We start from the raw sequence: 21,290 nt of genomic DNA, 5'->3' as shown, positions 1-21,290 counted from the left end.
TTGTGTTAAGAAGTCGTTTAGCTGATGAAAAACGGGTTTTTCAATTATCTTACTTAGAAAAGGAAGATTTGAGATTGGCCTGTAGTTGCTCATTTGTGTCTTGTCTAGGTTGTCCCTTTTTAGCAGGGGTTTGATTACAGCTGTTTTTAAAAGTTCTGGGAAGACAAAATTAAAGATAAGTTCATAATCTGGCTCCAGAGACTTTGAGACCTTTTTGAAGAAACCCGTGGGCAGGATGTCCAAGCAGCAAGAGGAGAAGTTCAGCTGACATAAGATGTCGCCCAGATCTTTGCTTTTAATGGGATTAAACTGTGTCATGGTGCTTAAACTGGTTTTCAATGGACACAGTATGTCTGTTGAACCTGCTGTTGATAAACCAACTACTTGTCTGATATTTTGGATTTTTCCATGAAAAATTTGGCAAACTCATTGCAGGCCTTGATGGAATAAAGTTCAGGTGCTATTAACACAGGAGGGTTTGTTAACCTGTCGACAATAGCAAATAAGACCCGAGCATTATGATAGTTTTTGCTAATAATGTCAAAGAAATAGGACTTTTTTGCATTCTTTAGTTGTAGATTATAAGAGTGAAGTTTCTCTTTATACATGTCATGTTTTTCTCCATCTGCGCTCGGCTTTCCGACACTCTTTTTCCATGCTTTACCAGTGTGGAATTTCACCTTGGAGACTTTTTCTTTCTAGAGACAACTTTCACCTTAATAGGAGCAATGACATCCATAATACTTAACATTTTAGCATTAAAACTAGTGACAAGCTCATTGGCTGAACCGCCTGACAGGGCAGGTGTTGAAGAGAAGACCTGGTTAAACATCCCAGTGGTGTTTTTAGTTATACAGCGTTTTGTGATCATCTCTATTGAGACATTTGTGTGAACAGGAACTGTACACTCAAAGAAAACACAGTAGTGACCAAACAGGCCCACATCACATACAGTAACCTTGGAAACATCCAAACCCTTCGAAATCACCAAGTCTAGAGTGTGTCCTTGAATGTGTGTGGGCTCTGTTATATGCTTAGTCAGCCCAAAGTTCTCCAGACCGTCACCCAGATCTTTAGTCGCTTTGTCCTGAGGATTGTCTACATGGATGTTAAAATCACCAACAATAATTTAGCAGTTCGCTAAACTCAGTAGTAAACTAACACCCCCCCCCCCCCCCCCCCCCCCAACCACCACCACCCCCTCTCCTGTTCAGTCTGACCTCAATGATAAAACTAAAGTTAGGAGGGGTTGACTCTATCAGAGCGGCTGCGTTGTTACCTTGGTTTAACCAAGTTTCTGTTAAAAACATAAAATCAAGGTTGTGCTCAGTTATAAAATCATTAATTAAAAATGTTTTCCCTGCTAATGACCTAACATTTAATAATGCTTAATGGGTTTGGAATTGTTTACCCTATGTTTGGGGGCACGCTGTGGCTCACAGGGTATGGTAACTCTACTTAGAAACCTTTCAGGAAGCAGCTCTCTGTGTTCTGACCGAGCTACTTTTCTCCTTCTGTTGCCAAACAGTGCAGATATTTTCTAACCTTCTAATAAACAGGGGTCCAGCTGGAACTGGGAAACATCATGACTGCCGTTATCTACGCAGCCTCCACACATCATACATTCGAAACATGAAGCTGGCATGGTGGTACAGGAGGGGCTGGGTGCCCCCCCTTTAGCCACCCCGGTGGGGGGTTTATGGAGGACAGAAACATACTGTGGCATGGGGTTAGTTTGGTCGCAATAGTGACCAGCTCTTTCATTTGGGAGGTAAGTCCAGGAGAGGTGGGGAGGATGGGGAGAGGGAGGGTGACTTGGATGGAGTATGATGAGATGAAGGGGGTGGGTCTTCGTTGAGAGCTTTGGGGGTTTTCTTCGGGAGGGGGCTGAGGGGGTTTTTGCTTAAGGTTTCCTCTAGGCGCTGTCTTATCATGTTGTTTTGGTCTCTCTTGTCTGTTGTCCTTGGCCAAGGGAACAGAGTGTCTGTTCAGAAAATAAAACAGGTTGGAGGCGAATAGCTTCACTCCTGATCTGTTCAGGCAGAATCCATCCATCTTTAAAAAAAGTGCCTGCGGTCCCAGAAGAAGCTGAAGTTGTCTATGAAATGAACTGGAAATGTGTGGTACATACAGCCAACACCCATGCATTCAGACTAAACAACCTACTGAATCTCTCCACTCCTCCTCTGATAAGTTGCCACTGATGAATATCTGGGCATCCAGACAGCTGATCTTATTTAGCAGTTCAGTAAAATCCTGCTTCAGCACCTCAGATTGTTGTTTCACAACATCATTCGACCCTACATTCAGGATGAGGTTTTTCACAGTTGGGTGTGCAGCCACAATTTGCGTAATTTTGCCTCTCACATCTGATATCCTTGGGAAAGCACAGTACTTTTGTACGTTTTCCACTCACATTTCTCACGTCTTTCACACCGAAGTCACCAACAATCAGAGTCTGAGGCCCAGCCATTGGCTTTTCTTGTCGCCTTTGACTTTCTGACTTGTTCTTTAGTCTTACCCTGATGCGTAGGGAGATTTAATTTTGGTCATCAGATGTAGATCCAGAATCCTGCAGCAGTGGAGCAAACCTGTTCTGTAGTTGCATGTCCGGTTGTTGTGGAGAGGATTTATTAGCTTTCCTTCTGATAACTGGCCACGACTGTGTCTTGCTAATGAGAGGGGTTGAGGATGTGCTTGGTCTGGATGGCAGAGCAGGCCAGCCAGTCGCATCTCTAATCTCAGCAAACTGGGCTCTGCCTGTTACTCGTCCTCCCATTTCCCTGTGAGATGATTTACTCTTTGGCTTTGCACCAAGAGCATTCCCGGGAGGACTATCAGTGAAAGAGTTATTACCTTGTACATTGTCCTCCTTTTTCTTTCCAGCTAAGTTTGTGCTAATTAGCTGTGTGTTAGCACAATCTTGTCTGCTGTTTTTTTTTATTAAAGGCAAGGTTGTTTCATTTCCACACAATCCATTCACTTCCATATTCACCTCGAGCTGTTGAATCTTTGTTTCCAGCATGTTGATCCTCTGTAGAAGTGTGTGATAGTCATCTGTAGAGAAGGACGGCATCTTGCAGCTAGTTAGCTTTAGCTCCTGAGTAACTGTAGATAAGGCTTCTGGTATTTGTAGGCCACGCTGATGTGACACTGACAAGATTGTAAGAGTCTTTAAAAAAAATAGCAGTATCCAACCAAATCTACCACAAAATACAATCCCAGTGATTAATGAGTATCCAGGAGCTGTTGTTCATGAGTTTCTTGAGTAGAAAAATAAGAATATTGGCAGAAAAATGCAGGCAGAGGGGAGAGCGAAGCAGCAAGGGTCAGTAGGGGACAGAAGCATGCAGCATTGTTAAATGAGAAGGAAGTTAACTGATGTCATGAACAGGTGACAACGAATAACTTAATCCAAACCTCAGAGCCGGTAAAGAGGTAATCACTACTTTACCTCTAATGATATCCAGTCTGTGATCCAGAAGAGTAACAGGGTTCCACATGTCATGCCAGAGTTTTGCCACTGGAGTCTTTTTGTTTCTTGAAGTTAAGTTTTTGTTATTAAAGCCTTTTACCTGCACCAGACTGCCACCCACCCCTTCAAGCCTGCACTTGGGTCCTCACATCCATGGCTTTCTGACACCTGGGGGGTGTTCCACCAACATAGCAAAAGAAAGCTAGGCTGAAAGTCTCACTTGAAGTAACACCATCTCCGAATTAAGGCTCAAGTCGTTCCACTAACACATTTCAGACACATTCATTTGAGGCTAATTCAAGCGAGGCTTACATAGGCTTGCTTTGTGGGAGGTCCTGAGGAACGTAGGAAGCCCTGATGAGTAGATGGTGGAAAAGAGAAGCTGGTGGAAAGAGAGAAAGCTGAGAGCTGTCATTTTCTCTGCAGCTGAACAAAGAATGCTGATGGAGATCAGTGACGTATGGTGAAGTTCATGGCTGGTGAAGCACTGACTCCTTTGGAGTCAGATTTACAATTGTAAGAATGGAAAAGAGCATCTTGTTTCATTATTCTTCGAACAGCATGCAACCATGTCCCCTTAAGGCAGTGGTTCCCAAACTTTTTTTGCTGGGCCCCCCTTTGGTTTACAAGAAAATTTCCATGCCCCCCAGTATACTCACACACACACATACACATACACCCTCCAAACAGACACTCACATATTTAATTTTTAAACTCCATTGCAGTTTATTTCACACATCAACCTTTTTTGAACAAAAACAGGAATGCGTTAAATGACAGGTTGCAATAATACACCAAAATACAACCTCTTTTAACAACAAAACAACAAACCACCTTTAAAATGTAATCGTTTAAAGTCTAAAAGTTTTTTTTTTTTCTTACCTGTAACAGTATTGTTTGCTGTCAGTGTAATTTCAAGCACCATAACAGTGCAGTTATGTTAAGTGTAACTGGTTTCTGTTATTTTTTTAATATTCAACATTCTTATCAATACATTTGTCAAAATGCCTCTCTTTGCTAAATGGGTATCAAGATATGAAACCTCCTTGAAAAATAAAAAATAAAAATAAAGATTTGTTGTGCAAAAATGACAACTTCAATCCTCCCATTATCTCAGTGACTGGTGTGAGCCTGCTTGTTGCTGCAGATCTTCTCAAATCTGGGTTGCAGTTGTGAGATGGCCACTCTGAGTTCATTTTCAATGTCCAGCTTTGATCTGTATTTTGTCTTGATTGAGGCCACAGCAGAAAGGCCTATCTCACATAGGTAGGATGTGGCAAAAGGCAGAAGTATGGCCAGGGCTCTCCTACCCACCAGTGGGTAATCTTTCTCCACTCCAATCCAAAATGCAGACAGAGTCTTCGACCTAAACTGCAGCCTCATTGTTGAATCAGGGGTGACTTCGATTAACAGTTCCTCCTCTGATGTGCTGAAGTCGGTAGGTGGTGGTGCACTGAAGGGGTCACAGATCCAGTCATATTCTTTGGAATCCTGCACCAAAAAATATTTCTGGAAATGTTTCTGAAGGGCAGAGATGTGTGTTTTCATGCATAAAATCACTGTATTCTGCAGCTTGTCTTCAATGAACGACTTCAGGTTCTTAAATGAGTCCACGTTTCCATCTTTTGCTCGCTGCTGCCACATCTCAAGTTTTCTGATGAATGATGTAACTTTATCTGCCAGATGTGGAAGGTGTGTGTTTGTGCCCTGCATCTGCAAATTTAGTTAATTTAGTTTCAGAAACATGTCACTGAGGTATGCAAGTTTCATGAGGAAGTTATTACAGTAAAACTTGCGGGCAAGATCACTTCCCTCTTCATTCAAAAAGATGTGGATCTCATCTTGCAGTTCAAAGACCCTGGAGAGCACCTTCCCACGTGACAGCCACCGGGACTCGCTGTGAAACAGAACAGCGGTGTGGTCAGTGCCCATTTCCTCGCACAGTGCTGAAAAAATCCGGGCTTTGACAGGTCGTGTTTTTATGTAGTTGACTGTGGCAATGACATCAGTCATTACATCATTCAGCTCGGGACTCAGCTGTTTAGATGCCAGTGCTTTCGCAGTGTATCATGCAGTACGTCCACTGCACATTGGGGGAGACGCGCTTGATAAGCGCTTGCAGCCCTCCTCGTTTCCCAGCCATTGCTTGCGCCCCGTCTGTGCAGATCCCCACACAGTCCTCCCATTTCAGACTGACATCTTTCAAATAAGAGTCAATGATTTTAAACATTTCTTCTGCAGTGGCTCTGCCAGGAATTTGTTTACAGAAAAGTAATTCCTCCCTCATCTCATCTCCATCTATGAATCTAATATAAGTTACCAGTAAGCAATCCTTGTTACTGTCGGTAGCTTCATCCATCTGCATAGAAAAGCGGCTGTCAAGCACTTTATCATTAAGCTGCTGCTCTATGTCTTTTGACATGTCATAAATGCACCTGCCGATTGTATTATTGGACAGAGGAATTGCTTGTAGTTTGCTGGCTGCTGTGTCATCAGTCATGGTCGAAACCATGTCCATAGCACAAGGAAGTATTAATTCCTCCGCAATAATGTGTGGTTTTTTACACTGTGCCACTCGGTAGGCAACTTTGTAGGAGGCTAGTTGAGCATTTGCTGGCAAGGATGCAGCTTTAGTAAAAAGACACTGTTGAGCATGGCAGTTTATGAGTTTTTGTCTAAAAAAGTCAACTGACTTTTCTTTGTGCTCTGGATGTTGTGTCTCCAAGTGGCGTCTTAGCTTGTTAGGCTTCAAACTGTCACAACTAGCACTTTAAGACAGACAACACACTGCGGTCTCTCCTCATTACCAACAGTTGTGCAGGTGAAGCCAAAGGCGAGATATGCTTTGTCATATTTTCTAGTCTTTGGCTTGGAAGTAGGTTGATTTGGAAGCATATTTGGCGATGTTTCATCTTCTGTTTTGCGTTTACGCGGAAGCCCCTTCAAAAACCTGTCCATTATGCTAGCAGTACCAAAGCATTCAATTTTTCATTCATTCATACAGCGCCCCCCTTGCAATGGCTCCGTGCCCCCCACTTTGGGAACCACTGCCTTAAGGTGAGGCAGAGTACTGCCTGCCTCACCTGCTGACTTTTCTCGGCACTTTATTTTACAATCAGCAGGAATAATTCTCTCATACATACATTAAAGACATTACACAGACCGTAGAGAGTCATGGTGTATTACAAATATTTCTCTAAAGTTCATATTGGCAATGTATTGAGGAACAGAAATGGGCGCGTCATGCAACCCAGTTTGTATTGGATCACGCAGTCAGGCGTGAGGCACAGCTCGCCACTGCCTCACCCTAGATTTCTGCCCTGTGTTTTTTTTCTAGAAATACTGTTTTGACTTATCTTGACTTATCAAGATAAGCCCGGCTTTCCCTTAATCCAGCTTTGTGGAATACCCCTCTGCAGACTGAATTAGTCACAAGTCCCTCAATCAAAACATTTATATGATCTTCAATACAAACCAGAGCAGCATACTGTAATGTATTGTTTTTACCTAAACCTAAAACCCCATTTATTTATGTCCCTATGCAGATGCATAAACGGAGTAATCGCAAATCTTCACTTGGATCGGAGGTTTTGAAAAGTATAGTTTTTAATGACGTAAATTTTCTGCATTTTTTTGCAGGAGCACTGCTGAGCACAATAGCTGACATGCAACCATGAAAAGAAACAAACCAGAGAAGAAGAAGATTAACAGGGAGGGGGGTAAACTACTTTATACTGGTGCATTACCACTGCCAAACGATGTCTGAAACTGGCATCGGCTTGCAGGAGGGAACTCTGAACTTACTAGTGCAGGAACTGACTTAACAATCATGACAACGTAAATCAAGCATCCAAGTATGACGCCACTGATGTATGAAAACATTTTAAACGGATTTCACTATTAAGGGAACATAAATGGGCCTTAAGACAAGGTTCATGTATAGACTGATGGTTTTGATAACTTGGGGAAGAAACTATTCAGGAGTTTTAGATCTGAGTGTCCGGTATCTAGTAAAGCTAAAAAATGTAGAAACATAAATGAAAAGTCACGAATGAACTGCAGGGAAAAAAAAATCCCATTTTCATTTTGGGGGTGATGAATGGGAAGCCTTTTGCATGACATGTAAAGCAGGGAGCCGGAAGCTCACATCAGTTCTGCCCAAAGACAGGTTTCTCTTTTTCTTTTTTTGTGTTTTTGTGTGTTTATATATATATATGTATTGCATTATTGCCTTATAAAAGGACAAACACCAACCAGAAAAACACACATTTAGCCCTGCACTTTATTTATTCATTGGCCAAAATTAATTAATTAATAAAAGTTGTTTTGGGTAGACAATATAAATTCAGTAAAAATGTCAAAAGATCAGTGCAAAGTTGGCCTCTTTATCATACTAAATTATAGTTGTCTTAAAGACAACTATAATTTATAGGCCAGTTTCATGGACAGGATATGCTTGTTATAACTGATTTAATTCAAAGTCACATGCAGAGACTTGGATTAAATAATTCCTAGTTTTAGATAGATTGGTGAATGACCAATTTCCACCTAAATGCTTTTTTTCTTTTGCTCAGTAGCAGTTGCATGGTTTTTGCTTTTAATAATTGGCTGGTTTGACAAACTTTGCGTGATCAACATCTTTTTATTGTTTTAATTGTTCGGATCCACATTAGTGTAGGATGTTGGAGCTCAGCTGAAGTCATGATTGGATAAAAGACTGAACATTCTTCATCTTCTTTTCACTGTTGAACGGACATTTGCACATTGTTCAATTTATTGTAGCTCAAGGCTGTCTCATCCTTCTGTTTTTGTTTGGTCAGCTTAACCTTAGTTTGAATGTTGCTGCCACCTTATGTTCAGGAGTAGCTATAGAGTAAACAAACTTATATGAACTTATATTACTACTCTAATAAATTTTACTCTGTTTATCTAAATTAAAACAAATACATTTATTACTATATATATATATCCTTAAAGATATAACATTGGGTGGTTTTTACTCCATTTCAGACCTGTAAGTTATCAAATGAAAACTCTTTTGTGTTTGAAAACTAATTACAATACAACAGTCTTTAAAAGCCTCATAAATAAGACCACTGAAAAGTCATCGTCTAATCACAGTAAGATACACTGACCTTAATTATCGTGTTATAATTTTTTTATAAACCTCAGGAAAGACATCTAGATATATTACATTATATTACGTAGTTTTAACTGACATGGTCATGGCAGTCAAAATAAAGAGAATGTACAACATAATCAAACTGTCATTTGTTTTAGCGCTGAGCATATAATCAAATCAGCTTTCAAACATAAGTGTATCACAGAATGCTTTACGTAGAGCATAAAACAAAACAAAGTAATACCTAAATAAACTTCTAAATATAAATATTTGGCCACATTCATAAATCTCTCTCTAAGTTTATTCTTAAATTGTACTTTAGAAGTTTTACAAAAACTGTTTGTCAGATTGACAAACATGTTCATAGACCACAAAATTGTTTGTATCTTTCTTCTTAGCAGGGCCGGTTCTAGGAATGCATACATGAGGGGGCAGGCATAAATTTGAAGGGGGCATTATGAGTACATACTTCAGCATTTTCTTGTTGTTGTTTTTTAAGTGTTTCTTTAACGGAACTGTGCTGTTAGTGGAGTCCAACTTCAAAGAAATGGATTGCACTTTGTCAGGCCTCTACTCTAAGACCTGTCCAGCTTGGGTGTCCCACCTGAAACCAAAGCTCCTGCTGGTATAGCTCTTAGAGTCACTGAGGCACGCAAACCCCCTGACCACAATAAGGTGGCAATCCCTCAGGGGGGGAACAGAAAATATCAATAACAAAATGAAGTAAGAAAAAAGAAAAGAATGATCCATTATCAAAGCTTTAACAACCAACAAAATAACAATTGCCCTATTGGACAGCCATTAGATGTCTAAGCATTTTGAATAAATTTGAAACTAATAACAATAAACTCAACTATCTGTGTGTTTGTTTCTGTCTGTATATAGACCATAATGATTAAAGAATCATAACTATCAAGCACAACAATAACAGAGCAAAAAATTAAACCCCCTACCAAAATAAGGCAGTGAACCTTCAGGGGGAAATAATGATAATAATAAATGAAAATGAGTAAAAACTAAATGATCCTTCATCAAAATTTTAAGAACCAACAAGGCATACATGAAGCTCTGAGCTGAACTGCTGAAAGCAGCGGGAATGTAGAGTGAAACTTTCTGTTATTTTTTTCTTCAAACTAGCATGCTGAACTAAAGGCTGGGCGGAGCTTGAGGGGTCTCATATGCGCAGCTCGTTTTCCCTCAGTCTAGTACCGAGGAGGCAGTCACATCTATGGCCCGTGCGTGATTGATCACTGCTCCTACTAACAGGCGTAGACACGTTTAAATAGAACAGAAACAAACCCCAGTTGACAGAATAGATGCAATAAATACGTCTGTTATTATAAGTATTTATTCAGTATCGCTACAACACATTTAACAGAGCTTTACTCTATAAGTTTTACCGCTGGAGCTCAGCAGCCGCTCTCTCTACGAGGGGGAGAAATATGACACCGCAAGATCAGGCTGTATGTCAACTCATTTGCATACTAAACACTGATTGGTTGTTTTCTGTGGTGGTGGGAAGGACTTGTTGAAGACAGTACAATGGATCCTGTGAAGCTCCGACACACAGCGTTCAGTACAGAGGGGAGAGAGCGTTTGGAGAGATTTGCCCATTTCGGCGCATTTGATTGAGGGGGCAGAATGTTTGTTTGAGGGGGCACTGCCCCCTCTTGCCCCTGCGTAAAGCCGGCCTTGCTTCTTAGATTGATGAATGCCACTCTCTCATAAGTTGAAAGGATAGACTGGCAGGTCCTACTTTGCATAAATAAACACCCAAAAATAAATTACCATAAAAGGTCAAGACTTAAGGCCGTGTGCAGACAAACACAGATAGAGGTGAGAGAAATTAGAAAAAAAAACAGAATACCACAAGAAAGGACGAAAACAGAAAAAATAAAGATGTGCACTAAACCTGATTAACCTTATTTTTAAATTGATATACATGGTTATAATCACACAGTGAGATTCAAATCATATAAACACAGCTTTATGTACAAACAAGTTTATTTAAACACAACATTTATTTATGTGTTTGCAGCACATAAACATTAAAAATTATGTGCTTTTAATATCTTTTAATATCTTTATTGTAATTTCACTAAATTAACGACAGTAAGGATCCTTTCATAAATGGTTCTTATGATTTCTTACTCAAAATAATGAATAGATATTTGCACATCCTACAAAATCATGAGCTCATTAGTGCAATGATAAATCAATAGAGGCACTCTGTCATGTTTTGTGCAGGACTTTTCTGGTTCTAAAGCAACAACAAAAAAGACAGGAAATTTTATTAAAATATCTCCATCATAATTTAACTATGGAACGTTATGAAAATGTTGCTCTCTAATAATGTTATAAACTTGTTTTTTACTTCATCAGGTCAAGATCACACCCAAAATTGAATCACTTGTTCCTTATTCCATTGCTGAGATTTCCTGAAAATTTTAATTAAAATCCATCCATAACTTTGAATTATGTTGGTACAAGAGAGAGACAAAAAAAATGTAGCTGAATACATGACCTCCACCTCCACCAAATAATAACCAAATCAAAAAGACATACCACAAACGTATAACAACAACAAACAGATACAAAAAAAAAAAAAAATCTCTTAGCGTATAACCCCACTGGACAACTCAGTGACTGTCAGCATGCAGAGGATGAGGAGGATGGAGTGATCAGTGATGAGGAGTGGTGAGTGAGATCATGCAAATGCGACCACTTCTCTACGGAGACTAGAGGCAGACCAGAGCAGCCCAAAGAGCCAGGCGATCAGCAGGAACCCCAGAACATGAAACCAAGCTACCCCACCCCGAAGATGACCCTAGCCATACCCGGAGGGTGGCAGAGGAGAGCCCCAGCCAGAAGCCATGCGGTCTTGGGGCACAGACCCCAGTGGGCCAAGACCGGCAGCTGCTGGCCCTGTCTGAGGGCCTGCGCCATGCCTAGGAGAACCCCAGCAACTGCCCCTACCAATCCCCCAAACCCCACTCAGTCCCCTTTCAAACCCCTACACCCCGCCTGCCCCCGGGCCAAAACCTGGGTCCCAGGGTTTGAACCAGACACCAGGGCATGCACCAACCGACGCTGTGGCAGCACATCCGGGCAGGTCCAGACCCCCGGCACATAAGGACCCCACCGCCTCGAAGGGGGCCAGAGCCCAGGCACCAGAGCCCAGAACCCCCACCCAGCCCGCCCGAGAATAGCCCGGCCACCCGGTCGAGGGCCAACACCCACCAACCCAAGCGCCACCAGTGGCCTCATCCCCCACCACGAGGCAACCCCAACAGCTGGCCCCCACAGCCCCCAACAGGGCCGGACCCAGGGCCACCCCCACCGCAGAGCAGCCTGGTCCTGCACCACAGGAAACCACCAAGAACCCGCCACCACTAGCCACTCCCCGCCATTTTCCAACCCCCAAAGCAACAAGGTCACAGTCTTCCACCTACACTAAGTGACGGAGCTAATCACAGGGGACCAGAGTGAAATTTAGCTAACTGGTTCTTTGAGGAGGCAGACATTGTCTCACAACTGATGTGGTCTACTAAGAGATTCCTAAACTGCTGAAAACACAGATTATTTTTGGTTTTCCAGTTCACAAGGATAGTTTCCTTTGCGATGCATAATGCAGTGCGTATCATGTGTGCAGAGTTAATTGCCATATTAATGTTGCCCAAGTCACCTGGTAGACACGGTGTGGGGTTTGCAGGAATATTATATTTAAACCATGTTGACATGTCTTCACAAACCTGGAGCTAGAATCTATGAACAGGTGTGCAGGACCACAAGGCATGGAAATAGTTGTCAATTGTGTTATCAGTGCAGCGTAAGCAGATGTTTGATTGTGACAGACCAACAGACCTGAACATCCATTGTCCTTTATAATGAGTTCTATGCAGAATTTTGAAATGTATTAGCTGCATATTTGAATGCTTAGTCATTTTGTTTAAACATATTTGTGACCATTCATTTTGATAGAACTTTTGGAATTTATGATAACCAAACTTGTCGGGAAAATGTTCCTCTCCCACACAAACCCTGACTCAGGCGTATGCACATAATCTAGAAAATCGGGAAACGGCGACACCAGCGGTACAGAATAAAATCAAGGAAATGATGTGAACTATGAGACATTTGTGCACAATCCACTATTACCTTTCACACCACATGTTATATATTAAAGCTGTTTGCAGAAATGAATAAATAGGCACATTTGATATTATTTCTCCTAAGAGCGCATACTTGGGGGGGAGGAAAAAAAAACAAAACAAAACAGGATTTTTCAGGAAAAAGGGAGATGATATAAATAAGAACCTCAACCACTAAAATATGTCATTGTGAAATAAAACTTTCATCATGTTATAAAAATATATCCAGCTAAATAAGGTGGACAGTCAGTCTTTGGTCAGGCATGGCTGGAAGTCTAGAAGTGATGCAACGCTAATGAAACACACAAGAGGTGGATTTCCTGTTATTTAATTATTCTTACACAATGCTTTTTTTATTGTTGTCCTAACTTCTGTCCAGACGGTTTTTATTTCCCACAACTCCTTGGCCACCTCGTTAATAGCAGTGTTTGTGTCCTTCTCCACCGCCCACCCAGCTGGAGCACCCAGCAACTAGGAAGAAATATTATTTAACACTAAATAAACTGCTACCAATCTCAGATGTATCTATACATATTTATTTTATAAAATAAAACAAATGACTAAATTACCGGCATCAGTGCTGCCATTTAGCAGAGGCTTTTCTCCAAAGCAATTCGCTATTGTGGGATTTGAATTTTGAACTCCCACACGGCAGATGGATGAGCTGGTGACTGAGATATCCACCCGCATGTTCCGATACCTCTGGCGTGTCTTGCTTCGACACTGCAATGAAAGCATTTGCCACCTGCTGCTACTATTCTGCCTTTCTGACACTAGCATTGCCCACACCGTGCCCTCCAATTTAACGTTTTTATGTTTTTCAATGTGGTCCATCAGAATCTCTGCCTCACACCCTGAAAAAATCTGCTTCTTCCCCTCCTCCCGAGCCATCATGGAAATGATGTGATGAATATTCATTACAGGGAAACAGGGATGTGAATGCACACGCTTTGATAAATCTGAAAGTTTAAGTGCGCCGCCTTTCCTTTTTGCGCCTCAGATACCACCTGTAGTTTGTTTTGTTATGTGCAGTTTGATAAATGAGACCTCAGATCATATATGAAAGAAACCAGGGTAATATTAATAGTAAATTATATATAAACTTTTTCAAAGAGGTAAGTTTTAACATTTTCTTAAAAATAGAGAGGGTGTCTGCATTTCAGACCCAAGGTAGCAGCTGGTTCCAAGAAAAGTTCTGTTCTTATGAATCCTTGGTATCACTAGCAGGCCAGCATTCTGAAAGTGAAGAGTTTCATTGGGATTTTATTGAACGAGTTAATTTAAATAAAATAGTGCCAGAGCATTAAAGACACACTACAGATCTTTGACATATTTTCTCAGTAAAGCGCCCCCTGTCGATGGCTAACTCAGCATCCATCTTGCATCCAACTTCTACTGTGAACTCTCTCCATCCAGCAAAAGCCTGATCTTGACTGTCTTTCTTTCTCTTTCTCTCTTTCTTTTTTTCTCTGATAATGTCCTCCTGCATTTTTTTGCTGAACCTCAGTTTGCATTCAAAACAGCTGGTGTGTTGATATTTGCTAGCCAAAGTGTGATGCGGTGAGTAAAGCAGATCTGAGGTGCAGCATCACGTCTTGCCCTCTCACCCTCTGAACACTTTTGGACACCGACAGCTCCAGAAGTGTACATAAATGTCACTGTGCTGTCAAACGAGTCAGGAATGCTGTGTTTAAAGGTTGGAAAGTTACATAGTGCATCTTTAAGGGCTTTGGAAGTTATTAAAGAATTTTAAATTCTAGTCCAAATTTGACAGGAAGCCAATTAAGGGTAGCTAAAACAGGAGATGTGTGGTTTCCCTTGATGGTACTTGTCAACACTCTGGGAGCAAAAACCAAAAGCAATCTGTTTTATTAGAATTCGGCAATGAATAATTGCAAGACAGACAGGTTTTAATGTTTGTAACACATCACAACCTGGTTCATGGGTTCTGGTAAAACCAGAAATGGATGCCAAAAGCTAACTAAAAGTAATTTATTCAAGCAAAAAGCAATAAACAAAACAAATTGTATGAACCCAAACAAATTGTAGAGTGTGTATGGTCAGTAAAACCAGTAATACATGAACAGGGTGAGTACAGATGTTCCCAACCAAAAAGAAACCAAGCCCTGGTGGAGGAGAGTAGCAAGAGAACCGCCTGGAGCTTTTATGCCGTAAGGCTCCAGGTGCTCCAAATCTGGATGAATGTTCACAATTAGCCAATCACAGAAGTCAGTTCCTGCCACAGCTCAAATAAAAAGACACCATTAACACACCACACAAATAAGGCAGTCACACCATAAAAGACCTTTTATGGAGCAGCACAAACTTGTCCTCAGCCACCGCAGCATCTTCAGTAGTAGTGAACTTTTTCTCATTTGTAAATGCTGCCTGTTAGCTAGGGAGCGTGTTGTTAAACTGCTCCAAAACCACCAAATTACACAAGTCATCAAACGTTTCAATATGGGGCACCGTTACCACCATGGTGACCCAGTGTTGCAATTAAATAGTCCAAATCAGAGAAGGGTGAAAACCTGGGGCCTCATTTATCAACCATACGTAATAACAGAAGTGTGAATTATGTGTGAGTGCAAACATTCCCACGCAAAGTATGGGATTTATCAACTTGTGCTTGTGCATTAGAAAATGTGTATATTTAAGAACAATTCTTAACATGCATAAGCACAAAGCCTAGTGGTTGAAAGCAAAACTAAAAATAAAACACGAGGAGTCGCAGTGTTCAGCAATCTCAAATCTCATGTTCTCTCTAATTAAATAAAGTTACCATCATGTTTATTGTAATCTTCACTATTTTAACTGTCCAGGTAAATGTTTAGACACCTTAGCCCAGCCTTTTTTTTATACATACCTTCAGTGTGACTAGTTGATAGTAGAGCTGTTTCTGTTTGGAGAGCTAGTGTGTCTCCATCAAGAATAATCCCAAGTAGTGCTGTCCCCAATGATGCTGACAGTACGGATATCTATGGCTGAGAGATGGGTTTGAGCTCATCCTCCAGTTGCAGATATTTCACGTCTGTGGGCCATAACGGTTTTTTGGCACTGACTTTGATGTGAAACCATTTTTTTCTATTTATTTATTTTTATTTTCTGAGACAGCTCTTTCCTCTGATCCAACAGAGTTCACTACAGCCGTTACCTTCTCCCAAGCTGTATTTTTTCTTTTGTTAGTCACACCTTCATTAAATGTTCCAAACAGTATTTTCTGGTTCATTTCTACTTTGCTTAAATGTATATCAATTTCAGTAAAAGGGAGATTCTTCCTTTTCATCCTCTTTGCCCTGATTTCAGGAGGAAAAAAGGACATTCATGCATTCTTAAAGGGATTGCTGCTACCATATATAGTCATGCGTTTTAAATGGAGGCATTTCTGAATGCAAATAAGTGTGAACATGCACAAGCATGGTTATTTAGAACAGGTGGGATTTATCGACAGAGAGTACTTACCAGTGTGCATACACACTTTTGATGAATCAGAATTTTTCTGTACTTAGAAAGTGTCTAAATTTCAATCTTACAAAAGAATTTTGAGATTTTTCTACTCACGGTTGATAAATGAGGTCTGGTGTGGTGGTTGTAGACAGTTTACTTTGTGATTTTTGCAGCTTCTCCTGTGCCATCATGCCTACTACAAACAAATGAACCCATTAGCAAAGATGTGGTTCTGTATCAGCCCATGAATGAATAATTGATTCACTGTACTTTGAGCTTTGGGTGCCGTGAAAAGTTCTATATAAATCTAATCCATTATTATTATTATTATTATTATTATTATTATTATAAAACTGAATGTTAAAAGAAAATCATCAGATAAAGGAGGTTTCTCAGCAAATATTACTAGTACTAGTTACTAGTACTAGTTAAAATATGATCAAGGGTGTGACAATGACTGGGCTCAGTAGCAAATTGACAGAAACCTTCTGTTTTCTAAAGGCTAAAAACTGAGACCGACACTGACAACATTAACATGAATATTATAATTACCAACTAAAATGTCTGTGATTAAAACTAAACCTGACAAAATGTCAGAAAAATCAGATAAAAACTGTGTTGGGAGAAAATTATTATGGAGTTGAAAGTTCACTGTGATGATATTATGAGAAGATGTACCAAACTGTTTGCGGGGACGCTTCATGGAATGTCTAGCAATCATAATAACAGATAAAGAAAGTTCGATGAGAGCATCTTCACTGGACTGTGAATGATAATAAGCCAATGGAAAGGAAAGTGAACTACAGAGATGGCAGAATGATGATGTAATAGTTGTTAGGGAGTTGATTTATTAATGGAAAATGAAAAAATCTGCCAAAAATGCAAGCTGTGAATGTGACTCTTGTTGTCCAGAAACCTGGAAAAAGAGGAAGATTTTAACATGATAATGATGCAAAGCATATGCCTACATCACACAAGAAACACACAAGAAAGAAGAAAATTTGTTTAAACTTGCATGGGCAATAAAACACCTTTGGAGTTTTTCAGTTGTAGCAGCAAAGAGCAGCTGGAAAGACAAACCTCTTCAAAAATGGCAGAACAACTCTTTAAAATTGTGTGACATGGGTTTTCAGCATTGTGGAGTGGATTGAATCTGTCATCAAAAACATACAAAATCTGCAAATATTCAAATGTCACAAATAAAAGCTGACCTAAGATGACATCCGTGCATGATATCTGGAGTGTTTTCTTTTCCTTGATATTTTTTCCTTTCCATGTATTTCCTGTTGGTTGTTTCTTTTTTGTGCATTGGTGTCTTTGGGTGTGGCACTTCTCTGCTCATAATTACATCAGCCCACACACCTGCCTCTCATCTAGTATCTCCTCTCTTTTTTCCCTCCTCTGCTCTCTGATCCAGATTGTTTGGTTTGCCAGTGTTTCACTGATGTGGCCCCCGCCTTGTGTGCTCTTGTGTTTTTTTGTCTACTGGATCAATCCAGCTTTCATTCACCTTCCACAGTCCATCTCCAGGCTGTTCTGCACCTCTGTAAGCTTGACTTCCCTTCTTCTTAGTTTAACACCATACCTTTTCCCCTTGCTTGAATTCTGACACTAAAACTACTCTCAGCCATGGATCCACACTTCTCTTCCATTTTAAATACATAAAACGCTTTGCTTTTGCGTTTACAGTTTAACATTATTCATCTTAAATAATGAAATGCATGATAATGGCTAAGAATAAAATATATGGACCCTTATAACCCACTTCCATTTAGAAAGGGATTTGTTGTTTAGGTGTCAACATGTATGTAGACATTTTGATGTTTTTTTTTTTTCCCCCAAAACTCAAATTACACTGCACTTCCTCTCAGTCTGGTTTAATTTTCTTCTTAAAGACAAACTCTGGGAAGTCCGCATTAATTTTAAACTTTGCTCTTTTGCTAAAAGCTGTCATATAATTCTAAAACTGCTTGAGATGATCTTACAATATATGTTTAGCTTTTGTTTCCCTCATTTTTTAAAATCCCCTCAGTCAACTCTCTTTTTAATGTTGTGCACTCAGTCATATCTGGAGACTGGGTGGCTGCTGGCTGCTGATTCAAGGCACCTTGCTTAAAATATCACTGCAGACTACTTGTTTATCAAGTCCTTAAGAACATGAGTGAGGTTTAAAAGAAGAATTAAGCTCTTTTCACATTTTTCTTTTCCCATATGATGTTTTTCTCACTTTTTTTGTTTCATGGCAACCTACAGGCATGACAGATGACAAAATAGTGTTTAAATTTCATTGTATTTTATGCTCTATTGGATTTGAATTGCTTAAATGCAGCAATGCACATCAACATTGAGGTTGTATTTTTGTTTTTAGTCACTTTTAAATGATTTTTTAGCACTTTTAGATGGATTATGTATGTATATTTTGTACTGTGTGTCTATAACAACATAAATGTTAGTTTGTGGACAGTTTACTCTTAAAAATGTGATTAATAAGAAATGAAGGTTTCCTCCAATGTTTCCTTGTTTCTGTTTTTCTGTCTCAAATTATCTCCTGTGGTTCTCTTTGTGTCCCTCTGTGTTTTGTGTCCTTTTATTTCTAGATTTGACACTGGCCGTGGCCCCTCTCTTCTTCATGTCTATCTCATTAATGGCAGCAGTGTTATTAACCTCAGATTTCAGGCCTTCGACAGGCTGTTCTGTCACCCAGTTCAGCTACGGTTGCAGTCAGTTCCTCATGATTTCTCACTGTCAATCATGAGTCTTCCTGTTCTGTACCATAGATGTTCCCTTATGTGCCTGCCAGTCTGTCTCATCTTTAGGCACACTCCTCCGAGTCTGCCACTATGTTCCTCAATGCCTTCACCTCTAAGAACCTGCTTGCCCACTCGCTGCTGTCGTTCCAAGCTCTTCTTCCTGCAAGCACAGCCACTGCTTCGCTGACTCCCTGCTGCTCACCATGCTCAGCTTGCATCCAGCCTCCACTTCTCGCTTGCTCATCACTCACTCTCCCATGCTGCATTCACCTTCAAATATGTTTTTTTTTTTTTTTTTTTTCAGTAAACCATGTCCTCATGCTGTTGTGCTAAATTTAATTTGTTATGAGACTGTTAACAGAACAACTGCCCAGAGGCACCAAAACACCACAAAATCTTGATGCTTTCTCTGTTATTAACTCCTATTTTCAATGATGTTTTAATGCTGGTATGCTGCAACATACAGTGATATGTTCTTGATAAATATTTCAGCATTGGTTTCATTTGTCTAGAATATATTTCCCCAGTATCATATGGTCTTTGGCAACAATGGCCGTTGTGGTTCATGCAGATCATTTCTAGGGAGAAAATTTTTTAGTGGATGTTTTCTGAGAGCTGAAGGAAACTAGTTAAAATATATCCTATTATGTTTAGAGCTGAAGGGTAAAAACAAATCTTGTCAAAATTATAAAGAAATAACTGAACACGCTTACTTATACTTTTTTGTGGTGTATTGTGAAACAAGAAACCTTTTTTTTTACAATAAATAACATACATTTCCAGAAATGAACTGAAATATATCCAGACAACAGTTCCTGTTTTATTTCCTTATCCTTCCCACATATCTAAACTTTTTTTTTTTTAATTCACAAAACAGAATGAAACCCACTTGCTACAATTTAATCTAATTGTTGCATATTTTTCCATTTGAGCATAACGGTTATTTTCCACTCAATTCAAGAACAATTACATCCTAATTTTATTAGTACACATGAACACTTATGAGTAGCTTTAGGATTCACACGAAGTACAGTGTAACAGATGATTCAGTGGACACAATAATGCTGTTACAGGATCCAAGGAAACCCGATTCGATCATTTTTGGACTTCTATACCTGTGAGGACATCAGTGGACAATGCATCCACAGCCTCTGACCTATATCTTAACACCTGAGGTTAAGGTTTGTGAACAACCGAATATCTCACCCCAACCTTTACATAATACTAAGTGTCAACCTGCATTTAGTCAGAGAACAAACCTCTCAGACACCTCTGTGTAGACTTTTTATTAAACAAATACATGGCATTCCAGCTCACATTGTGTGGTTTCCAAAAGTGTTTGAGTAAGTGTGTGATTTTGATAATACTCTCTTATTTTAAGCTTTATTTAAATGTTTTTATCTAGCTGATTTTTTTCCAGAAGCTCCTATTAATAACGTCTCTATAATCAGAGTTATATCTTATGGTCAGCAACCCCAACAGCCTATAGACCCATACGATCACCTTTATTTTTACTTTTTTTTTTTATTTATTCATTCATTTAAATGTTTTAGAAAGAAAATAACAATAATAAATAACAATAATATTATCTTTCCAATTTTTCTTCAGCATTTATATATTTTGACTTTGTAGCACTAGCTTAGAAACATTTACCTGGATAAAAATGCACATAATTTGCAGTGAACTGCTTTCCCCAGATCTACAGGGTGTGTTAAGTAGCTCCTAGTGGGGACACCCTGTTGGTTGTGGTTTTAAATGTAAGTTTTAAACTACGTCTCAGTTAAAGTTTAAAATTGTGGTAGTGACTTTTTTTCTTGGCATTAGAATTTGTAGATTGACTCAGCAAAATTTCTATTTGATTACCTTTTTTAATGAATAAGCAGATAAATAAAAAGTGGAAAATAGATGGTTGGATAGATAAACACACACCTGTGAGGATCAAATACAGGAAGACAGCTTACCATAACACACTGATGTTGAGGAACTTCTCAACATTGAGCCATACTAATTTAAAGTCACGGATAAGTAAAGTAAAGCAATTTCGTTTCGATAATGATATCTTCTACAATAATATTAAAGTACTGCTGTAATAAGCAGACCAGCTGTGATTTTTGTAGGTTGAGATCTTTTAGTGTAGTCAAGGCAAATAAGCATTATAGCCTAGCCTGTTTTATAGCTACTTGTCTTTTTTTTATCTTGAAAGATTTGTTTGTTAAAGGTTTAGCATGAATAAATATATGTCCATTCCATGATGCTACAAAGATCATTACACTCACATTATTAGTTTTGCGCCTTCTTTATTGATTATTGTTCCACTTCCCCCTCTATTGAATCTGAATCAAGGT

The sequence above is a fragment of the Melanotaenia boesemani genome, chromosome 1 (genome assembly GCF_017639745.1).
Source record: "Melanotaenia boesemani isolate fMelBoe1 chromosome 1, fMelBoe1.pri, whole genome shotgun sequence".
In the NCBI taxonomy this organism is placed as follows: Eukaryota; Metazoa; Chordata; class Actinopteri; order Atheriniformes; family Melanotaeniidae; genus Melanotaenia; species Melanotaenia boesemani.
This window is presented reverse-complemented; position numbering follows the sequence as displayed.